The sequence below is a fragment of the Rhineura floridana genome, chromosome 2 (assembly GCF_030035675.1).
Source record: "Rhineura floridana isolate rRhiFlo1 chromosome 2, rRhiFlo1.hap2, whole genome shotgun sequence".
Lineage (NCBI taxonomy): Eukaryota > Metazoa > Chordata > Lepidosauria > Squamata > Rhineuridae > Rhineura > Rhineura floridana.
In genome coordinates, this window is record NC_084481.1 from 85,277,010 (window position 1) to 85,294,943 (window position 17,934).

Sequence of the window (17,934 nt, forward strand, 5' to 3'; positions counted from 1 at the left end):
GATTTACCAGTGGTGCTTTCCTGTCCTCACCAACTAATGATACGGGATAGGGCCAGGGAAATGTGCAACAAATTGGCATTAGCCGCTGTATGTTTTCTGAAATGGGAGGATGGGTGTGGTGAGGGCATTACAGGGGCCTGCCATTTTCCATGGTAGCCCTGTGTCGAACACAGCATCTAGTTCTGCCCTTAGATGACCTTCCATAGATGTTGAGTGTGTCAGCTCCATTTGGGAGCAAATACATGGCACAGACTCAGCCTACCATGCTTTGTTATCTTGAAAGCAATGAGTTGATATGCCTGATCTCCACCAAATATGATGTAAGAACATAAGAACAGCCTGCTGGATCAGGCCAGTGGCCCATCTAGTCCAGCATCCTGTTCTCACAGTGACCAACCAGAAGCCCATGGGAAGCCTGCACGCAGGACATAAGCACAAGAGCACTGTCCCAGAAACATACTGCCCCCGACTGTGGAGGCAGACCATAGCTATTTTGGCTAGTATCCTTTGATACTGTTAGCCTCCACGAATTTGTCAAATTCTCTTTTAAAGGTGTCCAAGTTGGTGGCCATCACTGCCTCCTCTGGGAGCAAGTTCCATAGCTTAACTATGCGCTGTGTGAAGTACTTTCTTTTATCTGTCCTGAATCTTCCAGCATTCAGCTTCATCAGAAGTTCATGAGTTCTAGTATTATGAGAGAAAGAGAATGTTGATTGTCATTGTGAACACAACAATGACAATCAAAGGTATAACTGGATCTGGTTAAATTATAGCCAAGTTATGGCTTATGGCCAAAGAAACAAAACTTGCATACTTACTTAATATTAAGTATTGTTTGTGGTTCTGAACATATGAGCATAGCTGAGACATTTGGAAGCTCTCTCTGTGTGTGGCATTTTACATTCTTGTCAACTCAAGACCCCTCCCCACATCCCTTTTATGCCATTTCACAGGCAAAGAAGTACGTTTTATTTCTGCAGCATACTATATAAAGCAGAATTTAAATTACAGAGAGCTCAAAACCAGTTCTGGAGACTTTGGTTATGTCTGTTATGTCTGGCTTTACCATTTGCCTTTGCCTCTTTCTTCACTTCAGCATTTCACTGGGGTGAAGGCTTTGGCCTTCTACTTTACAGTTCCCATGCAAGAAAGGGAGACCAATTTTAAATGCAGATGAATGCATCCCTTGTGATCATGATAAATTCAAAAATATGAATTTCATGATTAATAAGTTAAAGCTTTGCTCTGAAAAGTCTTTCAAAGCTAGGGAAGAACTGTCAGGCGTCCCTCAGGTCCTCCTCCGTGCCTGAGGACTGGAAAGTGGCAAATGTAACGCCAATATTCAAAAAGGGATCCAGGGGGGATCCTGGAAATTACAGGCCAGTTAGCTTAACTTCTATCCCTAGAAAACTGGTAGAAAGTATTATTAAAGTAAGATTAACTAAGCACATAGAAGAACAAGCCTTGCTGAAGCAGAGCCAGCATGGCTTCTGCAAGGGAAAGTCCTGTCTCAGTAACCTATCAGAATTCTTTGAGAGTGTCAACAAGCATATAGATAGAGGCGATCCAGTGGACATAGTGTACTTAGACTTTCAAAAAGTGTTTGACAAGGTACCTCACCAAAGACTTCTGAGGAAACTTAGCAGTCATGGAATAAGAGGAGAGGTCCTCTTGTGGATAAGGAATTGGTTAAGAAGCAGAAAGCAGAGAGTAGGAATAAAGGGACAGTTCTCCCAATGGAGGGCTGTAGAAAGTGGAGTCCCTCAAGGATCGGTATTGGGACCTGTACTTTTCAACTTGTTCATTAATGACTTAGAATTAGGAGTGAGCAATGAAGTGGCCAAGTTTGCTGACAACACTAAATTGTTCAGGGTTGTTAAAACAAAAAGGGATTGTGAAGAGCTCCAAAAAGACCTCTCCAAACTGAGTAAATGGGCGGAAAAATGGTAAATGCAATTCAATATAAACAAGTGTAAAATTATGCATATTGGAGCAAAAAATCTTAATTTCACATATACGCTCATGGGATCTGAACTGGAGGTGACCGACCAGGAGAGAGACCTCGGGGTTGTAGTGGACAGCATGATGAAAATGTTGACCCAGTGTGCGGCAGCTGTGAAAAAGGCAAATTCCATGCTAGCGATAATTAGGAAAGGTATTGAAAATAAAACAGCTGATATTATAATGCCATTGTATAAATCTATGGCGCAGCCGCATTTGGAATACTGTGTACAGTTCTGGTCGCCTCATCTCAAAAAGGATATTATAGAGTTGGAAAAGGTTCAGAAGAGGGCAACCAGAATGATCAAGGGGATGGAGCGACTCCCTTACGAGGAAAGGTTGCAGCATTTGGGGCTTTTTAGTTTAGAGAAAAGGCGGGTCAGAGGAGACATGATAGAAGTGTATAAAATTATGCATGGCATTGAGAAAGTGGATAGAGAAAAGTTCTTCTCCCTCTCTCATAATACTAGAACTCGTGGACATTCAAAGAAGCTGAATGTTGGAAGATTCAGGACAGACAAAAGGAAGTACTTCTTTACTCAGTGCATAGTTAAACTATGGAATTTGCTCCCACAAGATGCAGTAATGGCCACCAGCTTGGATGGCTTTAAAAGAAGATTAGACAAATTCATGGAGGACAGGGCTATCAATGGCTACTAGCTGTGATGGCTGTGCTGTGCCACCCTAGTCAGAGGCAGCATGCTTCTGAAAACCAGTTGCTGGAAGCCTCAGGAGGGGAGAGTGTTCTTGCACTCGGGTCCTGCTTGCGGGCTTTCTCCAGGCACCTGGTTGGCCACTGTGAGAACAGGATGCTGGACTAGATGGGCCACTGGCCTGATCCAGCAGGCTCTTCTTATGTTCTTATGTTCTTATCCTTTGAAAAAAAGTGACTGCTGCTAATAATCATAATTCAGATGTTAATCAGAGTGGGAGGTATCCACATTCTTGTTACTTCCCCCCCCTTAAATCCATTTTCTATGCAATCAGGTATTTTAATGTTTGTTTGAAAGTTTTCATTTCATTCTATTCATTTCCCCTCTGTTTCCTCAGTTCCTCTAGTGCTCAGATGATTCTAACTGTCAGACAGCAGCATTAGCAGAACTTTCTCTCTCTCAATCAAGCTCTAGTAAAGATTAATCCTGGTCAAATTTCCCACCGCACCCTCTTGATTACTCAGAATGCCACTTGCAAGGTGTAGTGGGCGGGGGGGTTGTTACATTTGCACTTTCAAGCAATACTGTGGATTCCAGATTTTGATCATATTATAATGATTATTATAATCTAGTAATTAGATTAATTTAGATTAGATTACAAAGCAGCAAATATGAGATGTTCTGTTGTACATTTATAGGAATGTTTACATTTTGTTATTTGGGCTGGTTGCAGGTGTTGCCAGCACTCACCATATGCCCACAAGCAAATTCTTCCAAGCTACATAGGAAGTGCATTGAACTGTGAAAGACCAACCCAAACTGTGTTTGCATTTTTATAAATTTGTAGGCCAGTACAATATTTCAGAGAGGATCAGGTCTCCAGCTCCCCTAGTGCATTCCCTTTAAAAGCCCAATTTCCCAGCTTTTTGAAGTTTGATAGAAGTATCTGTGGCTATAGCCAAAGCTTGGAAGCAATTTCTTAGAAAAAATGAATTACTTGTAATTTATTGCTTTTTAAGGAAGTGGGTAATTTCTTTACATATTGATTATAATAGAACAAGGGGTAATTTTATTGCTTTTGAGGTGTAATTGTAATGTTTCCAGCATTACTTTTAGGTGTTACTGCCAGGGGGAGCAGGGGTAGTCTTCTGCTCCTCTGATTCACTAATGAAAGTCAAGTGCCTGAAACTGGGCTTCTGTGCAGCATTGCTCTTCACTTGTGCTCTGTGAGTGATTAGGAGGCAACAAGGGAGGAGGTGGAGAACGAGATGGTGGTGAAAAATTAAAATTGTTTCAAAAATGGATGGTGGAGAACAATGGAGTGGAGGGAGAAAGTAGATGGAGGACAAGGACATAAATGAAGGAAGAGAAGGAGGAGGCAGCAACGGAATGGAGATGAAGAACTGTGGAGGTGAGAGAGGACGATGTGTGTGTGTGAATACTTTCTTTGCTCTTAGCATGTGAAGTGGCCTCTGCCAGCCTTCCTGGCTAGTTTGCTGCATTTGCAGTGTTTAAAGTATTTTGCATCCCAGGGGAAAATGTTTGCTTTGGTGGGTGTGCCTTAGTTGTGGGTAGGGCAGGGTCCGGGAGGTGGTTGAGTGAGACAAACAATGCTTGCTGGCTGAGAGAGTGTGTGTATGTGGGTTGCACTTGGTTTGGCATGTGAAGCTCTGAGTGGCCCCCTCTGCCTCCCTTCCCTTCCCTACCTTCCCTTAGCAGCAGAGAGACCACCACTGCTAGCCAGCCAGCCTGCCTGCCCCACCCTAATAATGTTTGCTTGGGCAGGCGAGCCTGCATGTGCCTTAGTTGCTGGCAGGGGAAGTTTGTTCCATATAGTTCCTTCCTTCCAAAGTTCCAAAGCAAGCCCATTTCAATCCATCTATGCCACCCCCCATTCTAGGCAATTTTGTAATAGCGTATAGAGGTTTGTGGAGAATTAATTAATTACCATTATTATTTTAAAAAAATAATCTTTATTAAGGGAAAAAATACAAAGTAGTACCAAAATAAAAAGAAAAAAGAAAAGAGAAAAAATTATTTACATAGATGCATCTCATTCAGCTTATATATATGTATAAGAAAAGATATTACTAATGATATATAATAATCTCATGCATTACTCCAGCGAACCTTGAAAATATCAACCCAATATTTTTGGTGAGGACATATATAGGGAGTCAGAGTGTAATTCAGGATGTACATTAGGAAGGTAAGTTTTTGCTATATTTTGAAAGATGACATGCAAAATTTGAAGTCTGCAGGGCAGTGCTTGAAGATGTGTGTGTCCATTTATTTTTAATGTTGTTTTAGGCTACTTAGATGTGCAGCAGCCAAGGCCAGCACCTTGTAGGCACTCCTTTTTTAAAAAAGTAACAAGTGTAATTATAGTGATTACTGTTGAGTAATGGTAAAGTAATCAGTTCCTTTCAGCGCAATTGTAATTGTAATGAGCATCTCTGTTCCCTGGCATTAATCACTAGCCATATGATGCAGCTGCTTCTAGGAGCAGTTTCTAATGGAGGCAGCCATTATCTTATTTATTTATTTATTTATTTATTTATGAGATTTGTTAGACGCCCATCTGGCAGAGGTTAATCTGCCACTCTGGGCGACTTACAACCAAACACAAGTACATTTCATATAAACATAATCAAAATCCTAAAAATTAGAAATTAAAAATTAAAAGCTTAAACATTTAAACCCCCCAGGCAGGCATGTCTCATTTTGATGCATTACACTTGAGGCAGAAGGGAAGAGCTGCACAGAGACAAGCAAATCCATAACTGTTTTCTTCTCAGTTGCTGGGCATGCAGTACAAAGGTGATATTGCTTATTTGGCAATGTTTTGAAGAGTTTTACCTCTGCCATTGTAGTTTCATTCTTGCAAGCACTCCTTGGAACCATGCTATAACAACCCTATAAGTTTGGCCAGTGTCCATACAAATAATTTAGTGCAGGAGTGACCAAAAGGGTGGTAGATCCCTATTGGTAGATCCCTGGTAGATCTATTGGTAGTTCCTTGGGAGATTTGTAGTTGATTGGCAAGAGCTTCTGGCTTCCAGTTGTTTAACAATAGCAACATAATGACACAGACCAGTTTGGAGATTTGACAAATGAAATTAAGAGAGCTTGTGGAAACTAGGAATAGATCTATGTGTGGAAAGACTGTGAACTCATTTCAGTTCTGATAACCCTGTGCTTAGCAACTTCTCAGAGAGACCATGTTCTTTCATACTAAATGTATGTCTTTTGCAGCTGGCTATAGTTGGTGGTTCTTGGGGATCTAGTAAAATGCAGGGTCCAGACTCACAAACCTGAAGTCTGCTCTCCCATAGTTTAGTGAATATTTAAGAATGTACATTGGCACAAGGGGGAGGTGTAATCTGCAGCGGCAGTGGGGAGCAGACAGCATTCAGGCAAGGAAGACATTAGATAAATAAATAAATAAATCACTTCTTTACTATTTGCGCCCCCATGTTACTTTTTGGGCCCCCTGGGGATCACAGCTCCCAGGTTGGGAACCACTGTCCTACACCAAGTTTGCAAACCTAGACAGATTTACCTGGGAGTCACTGTACTCCATACTCATTGTGCTCCATGGGACTAACATACAAGAAAACATGATTAGAGATTGTACAGTAAAGCAAATGAGAACATATGAAGAAAGAACCAAGACATTAACTGCAATCACCCCATGAGTATGCAAACAGCAATGCTGTCCCAGTGATTGCAGCACTGCCATTCACTGAGTGAGGTTGGGCAAGGTGCCTGCAAGTTCAGGGTTGGTTGCATCATTATCCTGTAGCAGGTGGGTACATACCAGCAGCCTGTTACTGCCAACCCACAAAGTACCCTCAATCTTGCCATCCCAGTGCCACTGCTGTTCTGCCCTCCTCATGTGTCACTGCTGATTTATGCCATCAAATCACTGGAAGAGTGCTGGCTATATTTTTCTCTCTTGGCCTTTAGGAGGAAATGTAAAGCACACAACAGAATTTACATTACTATTGATTTCAATAGGCTTTAAAATACCAAGGAAGGAAAGTATAGTGGCGTAATTTATATTATATTGTGATTTATTGACGTATTGCAATGTGCAGGTTCTGCCAAAGCCAGTGTGGTGCAGTGATAAGACTGTTGGGCTAGGGCCTGGGAGCCTTGGGTTCAAATTGGCCTCCTGTTGGGAGGAAGGGTGGAATATAAATGAAATAATAAATAAATAAATAAATCCTCACTCAGCCATGAAGCTCACTGGGTGACTTTGGGTTAGTCACCTTCTCTCAGCCTAAACTACCTCATAGGGTTCTTCTGAGGATGTATTGAGGAGATGTAGGACCATGTATTCCACTTTGAGCTCTTTGCAGGAAATGTGGAATGCAAAGGAAATATTGCATTAAATAACATTAAGCTACAATCCTATGCACATTTATTTGAGAGTGAACAGTGCAAGTTATTTTTGAGTAAACCTGATTGGAATTATGTTGTTAAGGCACAAAGAATAACTATTACCCAAAGTTTCTAATATTTATTGATAAGTATCATTTGTAAGTTATTTTATTATTGCAGTTGTAATTACAGCTATTATTTATTACATGTCACAGGTGTTTGGAGCAAGTTTAAAGCAGACTTTTTTGGAATTTATTTGTGGCACAATCCTGAAGAGTAGCTGTGCTACTCCACAGCAACTAGACTTGCATGATGACACATCGAACATTTGATAAATTTATAAATATTATAACATTTATTGATAAATCACCTAGTATTTAAAGGAAAGAATTGGATTTTGATGTTAAAGGCTGCAATTCTATATTCATTTACTCAGGAGTAAGCCCCATTAAACTCAGTGGACCTTACATCTAAGTAGACATGGTTAGGATTGCACTGTGACCAGATTCCTAGTCTCTCTCCTGACTTCCTTTACTAGCTTATTGCTTTCCTACATCCTTCCACCTTCTCTCAAGAAAGCATTTTTCACTTGTCTGAGCCCACAAGGGCCACTCAGAATCTTAAGGTGCCCCCCCACTTTTCTCTCTTCATTGTCCCTCTGCTAATGGGGAATTTTATATATCCACACATATAATCACAGATATTAAGAAGGTATATGTTTTAGAATCACATGGAATTAAGCATAGGCCTGCAGGCCTGTTGAGACCCTAAGATCCAGTCTAACAGAGAACCCTAAAAATCTATAGGCCTCAGAATCAGACCTGTGAATAAGGGCCTGTGGAAGCAGGCAAAGTAAACTCAGTTTGAACTTGGGTTACCAGGTATCTGTTTTTTGGCTGGAGTCTCTGTTTTTTGGGGGGGCTCCAGCTAACACCCCTTAATCTCCGGACTCTCAGCTTCAATTTAAAAAAAAATAAGTTTCTAGGTGGTCTGGTTCCCGAGACATACACCAAAATGTCAGCTGCCCCCGTGACTGTTTAATCTATTTAACTTGATACGATGCTGAAGTTGGTTCCTAGTTCCCAGTTCCTTATTTGCTTGAAAGTTCAAAACACTAAACAAGAAGAGTTGACAACTACAGCAACTTCAAACCAAATTTAACATGTCTCTGAACCCCAAAATATATGTTGAGGTACCCTGTATGATATATCACTGTGATCGGGGGACTCTCCCCATCAAGAATAACATTTATGCAATCAAAATCATCAGGCTTCTGATGTTATTATAAATACATAATGATGTCATAAAATCATAAAAAATAAGTAACTGGGGTGCCCACCCCAAACTCCGCTCTGGGACAGGACAAATCATATACCCCAGGAAAGGGGAGGGTGTCCTCTACAAGATGCCACTGCATCGCGCCTGGCCCAGAGCTTCTGCTGGGTGCAGGGCACGGAGGAGGGCGTCTGTGCAAAATCAAAGCAGACAAAAAATACAGGAAAAAATAAGTAACTGGGGGTGCCCACCCCAAATCTGCTCTGGGCCAGGACAAATCATACACCCCATGAAAGGGGAGGGTGTCCTCTATGAGATGCCACTGCATCCCACTTGGTCCAGAGCTTCTGCTGGGCACAGGGGGAGGATGAGGGCATCTATGCAGACAGAAAGGGTAGAGAATCTTCTTACTCTTACTCGTTTCTCAGACCTCTTTCTGAAGTGAAGGGTCAAATCTGTAAAGAAGTTTGGAGCAGCCCCATTAAAAGATAAGGGCAGGGCATTCTAGGCAGGGGGTTGCTAACCCTGCTTGGATATGGATGTCTTTGCAGAGGATCCCTAGTCAAGCTTTACCAACAGCACAAGCCAAACTATATCTACTCAGAAGTAAGTCCTGTTGAGTTCTCCGGAGGGTTAGTCCCTTAGTACGTGTGTTTAGAATTGCAGCCTTCAGGGGCATCCATCTTTACTCCTGAATGCTCCCATCTAACATCTCCACAACACTAGGCTCCTTTCTTCCTACAGTGGCCTTCTGGTGACTGGCCTGGCCTGAAGGCACGTAAACCCTTCTTGCCAAAAGCAAGTAGGCTAGATTAAATGTTCCCTACCCAGGCTCCATCTTTTAGCTAAGATGTCTAGATTAATTTCCAGTCAGAGTTTTTTTTAATTGTACGCTCTAAGCAACTGTGATTGATGCTTAATGTATCATGCTTAATGACATCACTCGGGCCCGCCCCTAAAATCTCAGGTTTTGGGATGCCTCTGACCTGGCAACGCTAGTTTGAACTCTTGTTTTCTTGCCAGAATTCGGCCTGTGCGTGACTGATATTTATTAATTAGTGTATTGTTTAAACCCAATCAGCATTTAAGCTGTGATTGATATATTATACTGTTTTGATCCTGGGAAATGGTTTTGTAGGGGAAAAATCTTGTAACAAGTATCAAAGTTTTAATGAGAGCAATGTTGAGATTTAACAATGATTTCTAAAATAACCCAGTATGTTAAATTGTAATACAACTTTATAAGTGTGTTTTCATGGAGAAAAAGGTACTCTGAGGTGGCCTGCCTCTTATGTTCCTCTGAGGCTGAGAGGCAGGGGCTGATTCAGAATTACCCAGTGCCTTGTCTTAAATGTATGGTCTCCAGACACAGTACAGTACCTTAACCCTTGCCGCTTGCCGCTGGTTCATTTCGGCGGTCTCGGGCTGTTTTGGGGCTCGTCGCCGCTGCTGACTGTTGTTCCTGCTGCCTAGACATTGTGACTTTCATGATTGCTGCCATCGCTATTATTGCTGTTGTTGCTTGGCTGGTGGGGGCATTGCTGTTCCATCGCTTCTTGGCCCCCATTGCCACGGTTGCCGCTACTGCTGTCCTGCTACCTGCTGAGACGTCGCTGTTGCTGCTGTGTTGTGTGGATGGTTGAGTGTTTTGTATGAGTGAGTGTGTGATTGTGTGATTGTATACAGTTTGTGATTTGTTATTTATTTTATTTTATTATGTGCCTGGGCAAGAGAATAGTGTATTGGGAGGGAGAACCAGAGGGGGCCCCTGTCAGCATAGTGACGGGTAATGGGAGGTATGGCGTTGTGAGGAAGACATGCCAGCTGAGGGGAACTCGGCCCAGACAACTGGTGGCTGTGCCGTGTTCCGGTCTTCCTCACACCCACAGGACTGCTGGTAGTTCTATCAGTCAACTCTCGGATCTCCAGTTGCTGCTTTTTAATGCCAGATCGGTAAATAATAAAATCTCCCTCATCCATGATTTAATTGTGGATGAGGTGGCCAATCTGGCATGTATTACCGAGACCTGGGTGAGCAATCTGGGCGGTGTTAATCTCTCCCAGCTATGCCCACCTGGGTACTCGGTTTAGCATCTGGGTAGATCCGAGAGTCGGGGAGGGGGAATCGCTGTGGTCTATAGGAGTTCCATCCCTCTTGTGAAGCACCCTATCCAGGTGGCTAATGGTCTGGAGTGTCTGCACATTACGTTGGGTCAGCAAGACAGACTGGGAATACTGTTGGTGTACCGTCCACCCTGCTGCCCAACAGCCTCCCTAACTGAGCTGATAGAGGTGGTCTCGGACTTGTTGTTGCGATCCCCCAAACTCTTGGTGTTGGGGGATCTCAACATTCATGCTGAGACCGCTATGTCTGGAGCGGCTCAGGACTTCATGACCTCCATGACAGCCATGGGGCTGTCTCAATTTGTTACTGGCCCCACGCATGTGTCGGGGCACACTCTAGACTTGATTTTTGCCACGGGAATAGGGGATGGTGATCTGGGAGTGAGGAATTTTACATCTATTCCTTTGTCATGGAGAGATCACCGCCTACTGAGGTTTAGACTCACACTGTTTTCTCCCCTCTGCAAGGGTGGAGGACCAATTAAGATGGTCCGCCCCCGGAGACTAATGAATCCTGAGGGTTTTCAAAGGGCTCTAGGGAGTTTTCCGACTGATAAAACTGACGATCCTGTCGAAACCCTGGTCAATCTGTGGAACATGGAAATGACTCGGGCAGTTGACGCGATCGCCCCGATGCGCCCTCTCCTATACAGAGCTCAATTGGCTCCTTGGTTTACCTCGGAGCTAAGAGTGATGAAGCAAGAACGGAGACGGCTTGAGTGCAAATGGAGGCGAACTCCCGACGATTGTGATCATGCACTTGTGAGGGCCTCTACCAAGCTCTATATGAAGGCAGTGAGGGCAGCAAAGAAACAGTACTTTGCTGCCTCTATTCAGTCATCTGTTAATCGCCCAGCGGAACTTTATAAAGTTGTCCGAGGACTTTTACATTCTGGTCCCCAGGACGCTATAATACCATCAATAGCCCATTGTAATGAGTTTGCAAGACACTTTCAGGACAAGATCATGAACATTCGCCGGGACCTTGACTCCAGTATTGTAACAGTTGAACCTAACAAGGTGTTCAGAGCACAGTCTTGTTCTGTTTTATTGGATGAGTTTCAGTTGGTACAGCTCGAGGATGTGGACAAGGTCCTTGGACAGGTGCGGGTGACCACTTCTACTCTGGATCCTTGGCCTTCATGGCTAATAAAAGCTAGCAGGAATGGGACAGCCGGCTGGGCCAAGGAGGTGATCAATGCCTCTCTACGAGAGGGAGTGGTCCCACTCCGCCTGAAACAGGCGGTGGTGAGACCGCTCCTAAAAAAACCATCCTTGGACCCTGATAATCTTGACAACTATAGGCTGGTAGCAAATGTCCCATTCCTGGGCAAGGTTCTAGAGCGTGTGGTCGCTCGCCAACTCCAGGCTCTCTTGGATGAAACTGATTATCTGGATCCATTTCAATCGGGCTTTTGGCCGGGGTTTGGTACAGAAACGGCCTTGGTCGCCCTGTATGATGACCTCTGTCGGGAGAAAGACAGAGGGAGTGTAACTCTGTTGGTTCTCCTTGATCTCTCAGTGGCTTTTGATACCATCGACCATGGTATTCTTTTGGACCGACTCTTGGATTTGGGAGTTGGAGGCACTGCCTGGCAGTGGCTCTGCTCCTATCTCGAGGGTCGTCTCCAGAAGGTGGTGCTTGGGGAGCATTGCTCGATTCCCTGGGCACTCCAGTATGGGGTCCCGCAGGGCTCAGTTCTGTCCCCCATGCTCTTTAATAACTATATGAAGCTGCTGGGTGAGGTCATTAGGAGATTTGGAGTGCGTTTCCAGCAATATGCTGATGATACGCAACTCTACTTCTCCTTTTCATCTTCTTCAGGTGAGGCTGTTGATGTATTAAACCGCTGCCTGGCCGCGATAATGGACTGGATGAGAGCCAATAAACTGAAGCTCAATCCTGACAAGACTGAGATGCTGTTGATTGGGGGGCTCTCTGCCCAGATGGTTGATGTCCGACCTGCTCTAGATGGGGTTACACTCCCCCTAAAGGAGCAGGTCCATAGTTTGGGGATTTTATTAGATCCGCTCCTGTCACTTGAGGCTCAGGTAACCTCGGTGGCACGGAATGCGTTCTACCAGCTTCGGCTGGTAGCCCAACTACGACCCTATCTGGACAGGGAGAATTTCGCCTCAGCTATCCATGCTCTGGTAACCTCTAGATTGGACTACTGTAATGCACTCTACGTAGGGTTTCCTTTGAAGATGATTCGGAAACTTCAGCTAGTGCAGAATGCTGCGGCCAGAGTTCTTACTGGGACAAAGAAATTTGACCATATAACACCTATTCTGGCCCAACTGCACTGGCTACCAATATGTTTCCGGGCCAAATACAAAGTGTTGGTTCTTACCTATAAAGCCTTAAACGGCATCGGGCCGCAATACCTGGTGGAATGCCTCTCCCGCTATGTGCCTACCCGTTCGCTTCGCTCAACTTCGAAGGCTCTTCTCCGGGTCCCGACTCATAGGGAGGCCCGGAGAACGACAACTAGATCTAGAGCCTTCTCAGTGGTGGCCCCCGAATTATGGAATGCCCTCCCTGACGAGATACGCCTGGCGCCTTCTCTGCTATCTTTTCGGCGCCAGGTAAAAACCTACCTCTTTGCCCAGGCATTTTAAATGGCATATTAAGTTTAAATTTTGTAATTGTAATGCTTATTTTAATCTTTTAATCTTGTGCTTAATATGTTTTTATAACTGTATAATGAAATTCACACTTGCTCGTATTTTAAATGTGTTTTATCCTGTTGTACACCGCCCTGAGAGCTCAATGCTATAGGGCGGTCTAAAAATGTAATAAAATAAAATAAATAAAAATAAAAACCCTAACCCTTCCTCTATAGCCATGTATTTTTATAGTAAGGAAATGGGATTTCTGAGAAAATATAAGGAATAAGAAACCTATAGCAACAAATACCACTGTAGGTGCTCATAAACTTTCAGGCACCCTAAGCTAACCCAAACCTAACCTGGCATTATAAAGGAACATGTTAGCCTGGCTGATCAAGAACAATGGGTGTACCAGGTTTGCTTGGAAGCACATTCACAATAGTAACTGGTTTCAACTGGCCTGGAACACCATTAGTCAAGGTGGACAGCAAAACAATGGTGATATTAGTAAGACAGACAGAAAATTGGAATAACAAGTATATTACCTAATGCTTTCTGATTGGTTTAGAAAGACTGTAGAGAGGAGGAACTGTGAGGTTATGTGGGAAGGAACTTATGGGATTGGTGAACTAATGTCACATGCTGTATCTGTACTGCTTAAAAGAGCTTGCACACAGTGCCTCAGTGCACTCTTTCCTGGATGTCTCAGAGAGACTGACCCTGCATATGCTTGTAAAGAATAAAGACCTACATTTTTGCTTCAAGCCTGTGTCTTCAAATTTCTTCAAGGACCCCCAGCAAAAGATCTCTTAGGAGAAAATTCTCCATCGCTGCTGTCCTTTCACCCTACCTTCCCTTCAAAGTGATGCTGTAATCATATTCCTACTCCACTTACCTGTGAGTAAGTCCCATTTGGCTAGGGTTAGGATTGTACAATTGGAAAGGGTTAGGATTGTACAATTAGTGGACACATATACAAACTCTCTCCCCTCCCTTTCTCTGCTAGCCCATTAAAAATCAACAATTTAGATAGTCTTTGCCTAGCTCTAGCTTCTCTGACACAACTCTTGCTTTTTTAAGGCAATCCTAACTCCACTTACCTTAGTAAGCCCTATTGAACTGTGAGACTTACTTCTGAGTAGACATTTTTAGAATTATAGTGCAAGCCCTCAGAAACGTTCCCACCTTCTCTCTCTTCTCTAGTCCTCTGGTTACTTCTTCCTTCTTCCTTCTCTTTACTCTTTTCTCTTTTCACTTGTCTGAGCCCACAAGAGGCTTGAACTCCATCTAAGTTTGTAAAATAAACTTTTTAAAAAAAAAATTAACAATTGAGACAGTCCATTCCAAGCTCTAGCTGCCTGACAGGTCTCTCTCACATTTTTAGGCACCTGGGAGTAAGCCCCACTGAATTCAGTGGGATTTATTTCTGAGTAGACACTTTTCCTCCTTTCTTCCCTCATGCTCCTTGCCAGCACACAGATGCTCTGCCTCACTTACCTGGGAGTACACCCCACAGAACTCAGTGGGTTTATATTCTGAGTAGAAATTTTAAGAATTCAAGTGTGAATCCTTCAAAGCTCTCTCCTCTCCTCTGTTTTTCCCTCCTTCCTTCCCTCAAACTCACTCATTGCCAGCACACAGAAGCTCCACTTCAGGGCTGTCCTTCCTCCGATTTAGCCTTATTCCTCTTTCCTCCTCCGTGGGTCCAGGACTTTTAGAATGCAGCAGGAGTGGGGAGAGATAAAACTCTTGGTTTCAACTGCACTTGTGGGGCGTTATAATTGACTCTCACGTTATTGTTGATAAATTAAATAAAAATCAACCATAGTTTTTTTACTTTAAAACTCCTCAAGATTAAGCTCTGATTTTGAGGCAAGCTCAGGGATTTGATTACATATTCTACTATCATCTCTGATTTTTAATTAATTTCAACAGATTACCTTCTGCAGATAAAAGTCAAAGAGGCTTGATTTTTTCTCCCATTTTCTGTTTAACTTGTGGGTTCTCGGGGGGGTATGTATCATCACAAAAACTTTCAGGATTGTAGAGCAAATGTTTCTGAGTCCAACAATATAAGATTTGTAAGTTTTTGTTTTGCATTGGGGCTATACAAAGTACCAGAATGGTGTGTGTGTGGGTATTTTCATTTAACATGGTGGAACATGAAACATCCATGCTGGCTATAGTGTACAGCCACTCTCATGGCTATATAATACAGATGACCAGTTGACCACACATTTTCCCACACATTTGCAACCAATCTATGGTAGTAAAATCATCATCATTGCTTGCAATAATAAAACAGAAAGCCATAGAGATGATAAACCCACCCCAGAATTAAGTCTTTCACGTTGCTATTGTTGTCTGCATCATCTTAACATGTGGTAAGGAAGGACGATTGTACATTCTCACTACTTGACAGAATATTTCAGGGAACAGACACAGGTGACAATGCTACTTAGCAGCAAAGGAAGCTGCCTTATACCGAATCAGAGCATTGGTCCATCTAACTCAGAACTGTCTGTACTGACTGGCAGCCGATCTCCAATCAGCCCGCCCTGTAGCCAGATGCATCTCTAGGTGGGGCATGGAGGAGGCATAGCACCACCACCCCCAGTCACTGGTGGAGAGAATAAGAGGGCCAGGGGAAGGAAAAGACAGTGATATTTCTCCTCACTCCTCCTCCTTGCACAGTGTGTGTTAACTTACATAATGGGCTATGCAAAAGTCAAGTTAACAGAAAAATCAGTACCAACACCAGGAATTAAATGACAGGCATATTTTTGTTTCATAAGAAAAAAGCATGTTAAGGATTACAAGGGGATATACCAAAAGGTTTAAAACAAACAAAATAGTTTATGCTAAAACTAAGAAGTTAAAAACTAGTGTGGAGCATGTTTTCTCAAAAAAAAAGTTTCAATCATGTTATATCATGACAACACGAATACAAAAAAATTGGTTTAGAAACAGAGTAACAGTACATTACAATGCAACCATAATCTAGGGAAAGTGGTGCTGAGAACAATATGCATAAGTTTCATGTTGAAGTCAATGACATTGAGTACATAACTTTATAAAGGACTAACCAAGTGATTGGAAACTAATTGTGGAAAACAATTTAAATTTTTTACTGGTTGCTGGTTTGATTTTTTTGCCCATATACCCTGAAAAGGCCTCATGTTGAGATGCACATATTGGGAAAATAAGAAATTAGGCCTGAATAACAGTGTAGATGGCCAGTCAGCCAGCTAACTGTAGTGTACACAGCAGTGTTTCTATCCTTCTAGGGCTGTTTTCATCCTTTGCCATCAAGTACTCAAGAAAAAGACAAGAAATAGTTACTATGATTGTGAGTATATCCTTTGCTTTAAAAGAGCAAAGGGTAACTCAGGGTAGGGTTTTTTTCAGATCACATTAAGTTATCTCTGTATTTCACCCTTTAACAATAAGCACCCAATCTTGATATACTCATCATAATGACTGCAGAATAAACAAACTCTTACTTCTTACTGCAGGCAAACAAATACCCTTTATTGCTGTCTGGGTAGAGAACTGAAACTGAAAAGTAGAGCAAAGGAAAGCCCGGGGGTGCGGAGTTTAACTCTAGCTCATAATACAAAATTCTAATAAAATTCTAATATTTAACTCTTCAAGGGTCATGTTACAGGCTTTATTCAGGATCACTTAAGTAATTATAGGATGATTGTGATAATGAAAAATCCACCTGCAGCCAGGGAAAGTCTTGAGTGAGCAGACTCGTGGGGGCTTGCCCTCCTTATTCACTTGCCCTCCTTATTCACTGAATTTTTCAGAGGATTCTATTCTTAAATAGCTTCTTAAAACAAGCTGTAATTCTTTAAATGGAAGCTGTCTTTGTCCATCATATCATAAATTAAAAAGACAATTTTTAAAAAAATCCTAGGGATGGGGGAAGCACAGCTTGGGAGGGAGGTGCAATCGTTTGACCCATCCTGGCTACAGGGCTGTTTTCGAGGTTTCAGGCAAGTGACATTCCCAGCCCTACCTGGAGATGATGGGAACCTTGAACCTGGGACCTTTTGCATGCAAGAGCTATGGCCCTTTCATTTCATGATCATGATAAGTATTCCCACAGTGGAAGAATTTAATTGTATGGATGGATATAGACAGCCATTTTACCACACATGTTAATCCCTGATGTAATTTGGGCTTTCTTGAACACCTTACTATGTAGCCAGAATACTATTACCACACTCTCCCACCCGATCATGGTGGCATGCAGATTTCTTCAGTAGATGTAACAAACTATTGCTTCGCATTATCTGTAGAAAATTGACAATAAATGAACAAAATCCAGCAACTCTACTTCTAAACTGGGAAATGTACAATTTGCAATTTCCACCCAATATATGCATTTTTGGAGTATGTTCTTTTCCCCGCATAGTATATTTTCCAAGATACTGAAATATAAACAGTAGTAATAAAGTAGTAAACTGCTGTTAAAGACCTGTTATATGAAAAGTTCTCCACAAGAAGAGGAAAATATTTAAATTACAATTATAATGAAAGAAAGGTCATATTCTGCAAAAAAGAAAAAAGAAAAAAGAAAGGTCATACTGCATGGAAACAGTCAAATTCTGCTCTCACTTTTATGGTCATTGATGCCAAAGAAACTTTTTATGCATCAGAGAGGTCAGGAATTCAACTGTTAAAATGTCACATATTCCCGAGTGATGTTCTCTTAGGGGGGGAAATTGTTGCAAATCATATCCTTTTTATGACAAATTCTACTTTTTTAAATTAAAGAATTGCTTTCATGTTGCTTTCATGATCTTCTGTAAAATAAATCCTTTGTAAGCCTGCTTAAAACCAGGTAACTAATCCTTTGATAATGAGAGGGCTA